Source organism: Rattus norvegicus, chromosome 14, assembly GCF_036323735.1.
Source record: "Rattus norvegicus strain BN/NHsdMcwi chromosome 14, GRCr8, whole genome shotgun sequence".
NCBI classification, from domain to species: domain Eukaryota; kingdom Metazoa; phylum Chordata; class Mammalia; order Rodentia; family Muridae; genus Rattus; species Rattus norvegicus.
In genome coordinates this window covers 67,602,641-67,610,643 of record NC_086032.1, presented here as the reverse complement: position 1 = coordinate 67,610,643, position 8,003 = coordinate 67,602,641, and the positions used below count along the sequence as shown (strand labels likewise).

The following is an 8,003-nucleotide window of genomic DNA, read 5'->3' as shown; positions in this document are numbered from 1 at the left end:
AATATGTTACTGAATTTTCTTTGGAAATAAATTAATAGGTTTTTTTAAATAAAATATTCTGTTACTTTATGCATAATTATTTTCTACAAAACACAGAATGCCATTTTGGTGGTTAAAAACAGCATTAATTACACATCATACTCAGGATTTATGAATAGCTTTTATTTTTTTAAAAACCAGTGCTTTACACAGGAAAATACAGTCCACACACCACTATGTTATTGTCCCAGTTAGGGTTTTAGCTGTGACCAGACACCATTGTAGTCCTTTGGCTACACCAGAAGAGAACCACTTGGAGTGGGTGTGTTTGGTGATAGGAGCATGGAACTACCCCTTCCAGATTGCCTGTTGGAAGTCTGCTCCGGCTTTGGCTTGTGTTAATGCCATGATCTTTAAGCCTTCTCCCTTCATGCCTGTGTCTGCTCTGCTCCTGGCTGAGATCTACACCAAATATGGTGTGCCTAACGGCCTCTTCAACGTGGTGCAAGGTGGGGCTGCCACAGGCCAGTTTCTGTGTCAGCATCGTGATGTGGCCAAAATCTCCTTCACTGGAAGTGTGCCCACTGGCATGAAGATCATGGAGATGGCCGCTAAAGGAATCAAACCCATTACTTTGGAACTTGGGGGCAAATCTCCTCTGATCATCTTCTCTGACTGTAATACGGAGAGTGCTGTGAAGGAGGCCCTGCTGGCCAACTTCCTCACACAAGGACAGGTGTACTGCAATGGCACTTTTGTTTGTGCAAAAGGAAATTGCTGGCGCATTACGAAGGAAGTTGTGAAGCAGGCTCAGAAGATAAAAATTGGGGACCCACTTCTGGAAGATACAAGGATAGGCCCCCTCTCAATGCCCCGCATCTAGAATGAGTCCTCGGGTTTGTCAAGTCCGCAAAGGAGCAGGGTGCCTCTGTGCTGTGTGGAGGAGAGCGATATGCCCTGGTAAAACATGGATATTACATGACACTTTGCATTTTAACTAATTGCACAGATGACATGACTTGTGTAAGAGAAGAGATCTTTGGGCCAGTTATGTCCATTCTAACATTTGAGATTGAAGCCGAGGTTCTGGAGTGGGCCAATGACATCACATTTGGACTAGCAGCTGGGGTCTTTACCAGGGACATCCAGAGGGCACACAGGATGGCGGCTGAAGTGCAGGCCCGAATGTGCTACATTAACAACTATAATGTCAGCCCGGTGGAGTTGCCCTTTGGTGGATACAAGAAGTCAGGATTTGACAGAAAGAACTGCTGAGTGACGATTGAGTACTATTCACAGCTGAAGACGGTGTGTGTGGAGATGGGAGACGTGGAGTCTGCCTTTTGAAAACCAGTGACACCTGTTTACATCGCCAATCTGTGCAAAGAGTTGACTGCCTCAACAGGCACTGTAACTGAATAGCTTCTTAGATCTAGGCTTTGGGTCATTAGTGTGATAATAGGTCAGTATTGTCCTCTGTTTTGCAGTCACCTTCCCAATTGAAAATGTGCACAAGTGCCTTTCCGATGGTAGCCAGGGAACCTTTTCTTCCAGCAAGTCCCTGAGAAATCTGTTAACTCCAGCATCACTGTTTAGACATGGGCAGGCCACAGCTCTGCTCATACACATTCGTCCCACCAACAATAGCAGTTTTCTAGTTTGATTTAAAGGCTTTCCTTCCTGGGTTCTTGGTGAACCAGATATGTTTTTTTTTTTGTTCATTGACAACTAAAAAATAAAGTCTTAAATTAGAGTCAGTGGTGTGGTGCATGCCTCTAATCCCAGCACTTGGGAGGCAGAGACAGGTACATATCTGAGTTAGAGGGCAGCCTGGTCTATAGAGTGAGTTCCAGTACAACCAGGGCTACACAAATTAACCCTGCCTTGAGAAACCAAAAATAGATAAGAAATACATTTTAAAAAGTTGTTATTCGGAAATATTAAAGTCTTGATACTTGTGGAAAATGTGATTCATTGGCATTTAAAAAGCTATGTTCTTCTTGGCTAGCAAGACACCTCAGTGGGTAAGGTCTTAGCACAGTTTTATTCCCAGAACTCACATCAAGGTGGTAGCCCCTCCCCCAATCCATATTATGCACAATAATAAAATCTTTCTAAAAAAAAAACCAAACCTACTAAGTGTGGAAGAAATCTCCGGAAAGCAATGTGATCAAGCTGAGAGAATATGGTAAGGTCAGATAAGTCTCTTATCTAGAAGAGCTACTTCATTTAGGCTTCTAGTAATTGTACTTGATTTCATGACAAAGTTTGAATTGACTCACAGGGCTACAAGATTTTCTCAGGATGAACTCTATGTATAGTCCCACTTGGAATTGTTTTTTTTTTAATTTTATTAGATATATTTCTTTACTTACATTTCAAACATTATTCCCCTTCCCGGTTTCCTGTCCTTAAGCCCCCATTCATTCCCCTCCCACTCCCCCATACAGCTATTCCCCCTATACATACCCCTTATTGGCCCCCACCCCCATATTTCCCTCAACTATAGGTCCAACCTTGGCAGGACGAAGGGTGTCCCCTTCCACTGGTGCCCCAACAAGGCTATTCTCTGCTACATATGCAGTTGGAGCCCTGGGTCAGTCCATGAAAACTCTGGTTGGTTGCATTGTTGTTCTTATGGGGTTGCAAGCTCCTTCAACTCTTTCAATATTTCCTGAAATTGTTTTAACATGCTCTGTATGTTCACACTTTAATGCATGTGCAGGAGACAGGGCATCACACTTTCAAAATTATTAACAATAAGGTTTATATAATTACTTTCATAGATGGTATAAGTGCATGTGGTTCTCTCCTTTTGACTTTGTTGTAAGATGATTGATATCTCCCTTTTTCTTTGGTGTAGGTACCTTTCTTGTGTTGGAGTTTTCCTTCTAGAATCCTCCATGGGGCTGGATTGGTAGATAGATACTGTTTGAATTTGGTTTTATCCCGGAATATTTTGATTGAGAGTTTTGCTGGGTATAGTAGCCTGGGCTGGCATGTGTGTTCTCTTAGAGTCTTCATGACCTCTAGACCAGACTCTTCTGGCATTTGGTGTCATTGTTAAGAAGTCTGGTGGTAGATACTCCTTTAAACACGATTTGATCCCTTTCCCTGGCAGTCTGCAGTGGGGAGAGGGAACTTGTAGAACCCACTTCCAGCAGAAAGACCCCTGTGAGAGATCAGTGAGAGATGGGGTTGTCATCCCAAAGTCAAAATCTCTGACCCATAATTGATCCTATCTGAAAGGACTGCAGGGACAAAAAAGCAGAAGAGCCTGGGGAAAAGGAACTCCAGTGACAAGCCCAAGTTGGGATTCAGCTCACAGGGAGGTACCAAGGCCTGACACTGTTACTGAGGCTATGGAGTGCTCACAAAAAAGGGCCTATCACAACTGCTCTCCAAAAGAACCAACTAACAATTGAAAGAGTCCAATGCAGATATTTAAACCCAACCAATCGACAGAAGCCAGAGAGTCCTGTGATTGAATTAGGGAAAAGATTGAAGAAGCTAAGGAGAAGTTCAACCCTGTAGGAGGACCAGCAGTCTCAACTAACCTGGACCACTGGGACCTCTTCCATACAGGGTCAATTGGACTCAGTCAGAAAAGATACAACAAACACTCAAGAGACTGGAGGCCTCAGGGAATGGGGAGGAATGGTGAAGTAGGGTTGGGCATTGGGACATTATCCTGGAAAGGGACGGGGGAGGTATGGTATGTGGAACAGTCAGAGGGTAGACTGGGATGGGGATGAAAGGTAGACTGTAAAAAATTTAAATAAATTAAAAAAATAAAATGTGTTCTAGACTCTTCTCCACTTTTCCTTCAATTATCTTGAGTGTACCTGGTTTGATGTGCAGGTCCTTGATCCACTTGGACTTAAGCTTTGTACAGGGTGACAAGAATGGATCGATCTGCATTCTTCTACATGCTGACCTCCAGTTGAACCAGCACCAATTGTTGAAAATGCTATCTTTCTTCCATTGGATGGTTGTGGCTCCTTTGTCAAAAATCAAGTGACCATAGGTGCATGGGTTAATTTCTGGGTCTTCAGTTTTGTTCCACTGATCTATCTGTCTGTCTCTGTACCAATATCATACAGTTTTTATGACTATTGCTCTGTTATACTGCCTGAAGTCAGGGATGGTGATTCCCCCAGGAGTTCTTTTATTGTTGAGTATAATTTTTGCTATCCTGAGTTTCTTGTTATTCCAAATGAATTCGCAAATTGCTCTTTCTACCTCTATAAAGGATTGAGTAGGAATTTTGATGGGGATTGCACTGAATCTGTAGATTGCTTTTGGCAAAATGGTCATCTTTTCTATATTAATCCTGCCAATCCATGAGCATGGAAGATCTTTCCATCTTCTGAGATCTTCCTCAATTTATTTCTTCAGAGACTTAAACTGAAGGAACAGACCGGATAAACAGTTCTCTGCACCCAAATCCCGTGGGAGGGAGAGCTAAAGCTTCAGAGAGGCAGACACGCCTGGGAAACCAGAAGAGACTGCACTCTGCACACATTACTGATTCCAGAGGAAAACACCAAACGCCATCTGAAACCCTGGTGCACTGAAGCTCCCGGAAACGGCGGCGCAGATCTTCCTGGTTGCTGCCACCACAGAGAGCTCTTGGGCAGCACCCTGCGAGCAAACTCGAGCCTCAGGACCACAGGTAAGACCAACTTTTCTGCTGCAAGAGACTTGCCTGGTGAACTCGGGACACACAGAGGCAGAATTCCTCTAGGACCGGGCACTTCCTGTGTTTATCAGGAGTCCCACACCCGTGGATCCCGGCCCGCAGCAGCTCTCTGCTCCCAGACCCCATGGGAGAGAGACCTCACCGCCTGGTCAGGTGGGCACTCCTGAGGCTGCAGAGCAGAGGAGACCACAAACACTGACCACCCCTGCCCACATCCCTGGCCCAAGAGGAAACTGTATAAGGCCTCTGGGTTCCCGTGGGGGAGGGCCCAGGAGCAGCAGGACCCCTGCGCCTGAGACACCGCTGGGACCTTAAGGAACAGACCAGATAAACAGTTCTCTGCACCCAAATCCCGTGGGAGGGAGAGCTAAAGCTTCAGAGAGGCAGACACGCCTGGGAAACCAGAAGAGACTGTACTCTGCACACATTACTGATTCCAGAGGAAAACACCAAACGCCATCTGGAACCCTAGTGCACGGAAGCTCCCGGAAAGAGCAGCGCAGATCTTCCTGGTTGCTGCCGCCACAGAGAGCTCATGGGCAGCACCCCGCAAGCGAACTTGAGCCTCCGGACCAGAGGTAAGACCAACTTTTCTGCTGCAAGTGACCTGCCTGGTGAACTCAAGACACAGGCCCACAGGAACAGCTGAAGACCTGTAGAGAGGAAAAACAACACGCCCAAAAGCAGAACAGTCTGTCCCCATAACAGGCTGAAAGAAAACAGGAAAACAGGTCTGCAGCACTCCTGACACACAGGCTTATAGGACAGTCTAGCCATTGTCAGAAATAGCAGAACAAAGTAACACTAGAGATGATCTAATGGCGAGAGGCAAGCACAGGAACCCAAGCAACAGAAACCAAGACTACATGGCATCATCGGAGCCCAATTCTCCCACCAAAGCAAACACGGAATATCCAAACACTCCAGAAAAGCAAGATCTAGTTTCAAAATCATATTTGATCATGATGCTGGAGGACTTCAAGAAAGACGTGAAGAACTCCCTTAGAGAAACACATGAAAACATTAAAAAACAAGTAGACGCCTACAGAAAGGAATCGCAAAAATGCCTGAAAGAATTCCAGGAAAACACAATCAAACAGTTGAAGGAATTAAAAATGGAAATAGAAGCAATCAAGAAAGAACACATGGAAACAACCCTGGATATAGAAAACCAAAAGAAGAGACAAGGAGCTGTAGATACAAGCTTCACCAACAGAATACAAGAGATGGAAGAGAGAATCTCAGGAGCAGAAGATTCCATAGAAATCATTGACTCAACTGTCAAAGATAATGTAAAGCAGAAAAAGCTACTGGTCCAAAACATACAGGAAATCCAGGACTCAATGAGAAGAGCAAACCTAAGAATAATAGGTATAGAAGAGAGTGAAGACTCCCAGCTCAAAGGACCAGAAAATATCTTCAAAAAATCATAGAAGAAAACTTTCCTAACCTAAAAAAATACATACCCATAGGCATAAAACAAGCCTACAGAACTCCAAATAGATTGGACCTGAAAAGAAACACCTCCCGTCACATAATAGTCAAAACACCAAATGCACAAAATAAAGAAAGAATATTAAAAGCAGTAAGGGAAAAAGGTGAAGTAACCTATAAAGGCAGACCTATCAGAATCACACCAGACTTTTCGCCAGAATATATGAAGGCCAGAAGATCCTGGACTGATGTCATACAGGCCCTAAGAGAACACAAATGCCAGCCCAGGTTACTGTATCCTGCAAAACTCTCAATTAACATAGATGGAGAAACCAAGGTATTCCATGACAAAACCAAATTTACACAATATCTTTCTACAAATCCAGCACTACAAAGGATAATAAATGGTAAAGCCCAACATAAGGAGGCAAGCTATACCCTAGAAGAAGCAAGAAACTAATCATCTTGGCAACAAAACAAAGAGAAGAAAAGCACACAAACATAACCTCACATCCAAATATGAATATAACAGGAAGCAATAATCACTATTCCTTAATATCTCTCAACATCAATGGCCTCAACTCCCCAATAAAAAGACATAGATTAACAAACTGGATACGCAACGAGGACCCTGCATTCTGCTGCCTACAGGAAACACACCTCAGAGACAAAGACAGACACTACCTCAGAGTGAAAGGCTGGAAAACAAGTTTCCAAGCAAATGGTCAGAAGAAGCAAGCTGGAGTAGCCATTCTAATATCAAATAAAATCAATTTTCAACTAAAAGTCATCAAAAAAGATAAGGAAGGACACTTCATATTCATCAAAGGAAAAATCCACCAAGATGAACTCTCAATCCTAAATATCTATGCCCGAAATACAAGGGCACCTACATACGTAAAAGAAACCTTACTAAAGCTCAAAACACACATTGCACCTCAAACAATAATAGTAGGAGATTTTAACACCCCACTCTCATCAATGGACAGATCATGGAAACAGAAATTAAACAGAGACATAGACAGACTAATAGAAGTCATGCGCCAAATGGACTTAACAGATATTTATAGAACATTCTATCCTAAATCAAAAGGATATACCTTCTTCTCAGCTCCTCATGGTACTTTCTCCAAAATTCACCATATAATTGGTCAAAAAACGGGCCTCAACAGGTACAGAAAGATAGAAATAATCCCATGCGTGCTATCGGACTACCACGGCCTAAAACTCGTCTTCAAAAACAATAAGGGAAGAATGCCCACATATACGTGGAAATTGAACAATGCTCTACTCAATGATAACCTGGTCAAGGAAGAAATAAAGAAAGAAATTTAAAACTTTTTAGAATTTAATGAAAATGAAGGTACAACATACCCAAACTTATGGGACACAATGAAAGCTGTGCTAAGAGGAAAACTCATAGCGCTAAGTACCTGCAGAAAGAAACAGGAAAGAGCATATGTCAGCAGCTTGACAGCACACCTAAAAGCTCTAGAACAAAAAGAAGCAAATATACCCAGGAGGAGTAGAAGGCAGGAAATAATCAAACTCAGAGCTGAAATCAACCAAGTAGAAACAAAAAGTACCATAGAAAGAATCAACAGAACCAAAAGTTGGTTCTTTGAGAAAATCAACAAGATAGATAAACCCTTAGCCAGACTAACGAGAGGACACAGAGAGTGCGTCCAAATTAACAAAATCAGAAATGAAAAGGGAGACACAACTACAGATTCAGAGGAAATTCAAAAAATCATCAGATCTTACGATAAAAGCCTATATTCAACAAAACATGAAAATCTTCAGGAAATGGACAATTTCCTAGACTGATACCAGGTACCGAAGTTAAATCAGGAACAGATAAACCAGTTAAACAACCCCATAACTCCTA

General features: G+C 42.9%; 1 pseudogene; it reads left to right on the top strand.

Annotated features, from left to right (window-relative positions):
• The first annotated feature begins 280 nt into the window (after window positions 1-280).
• On the top strand, window positions 281-1,326 carry Aldh9a1-ps1 (aldehyde dehydrogenase 9 family, member A1, pseudogene 1; annotated as a pseudogene).
• Window positions 1,327-8,003: the final 6,677 nt, after the last annotated feature.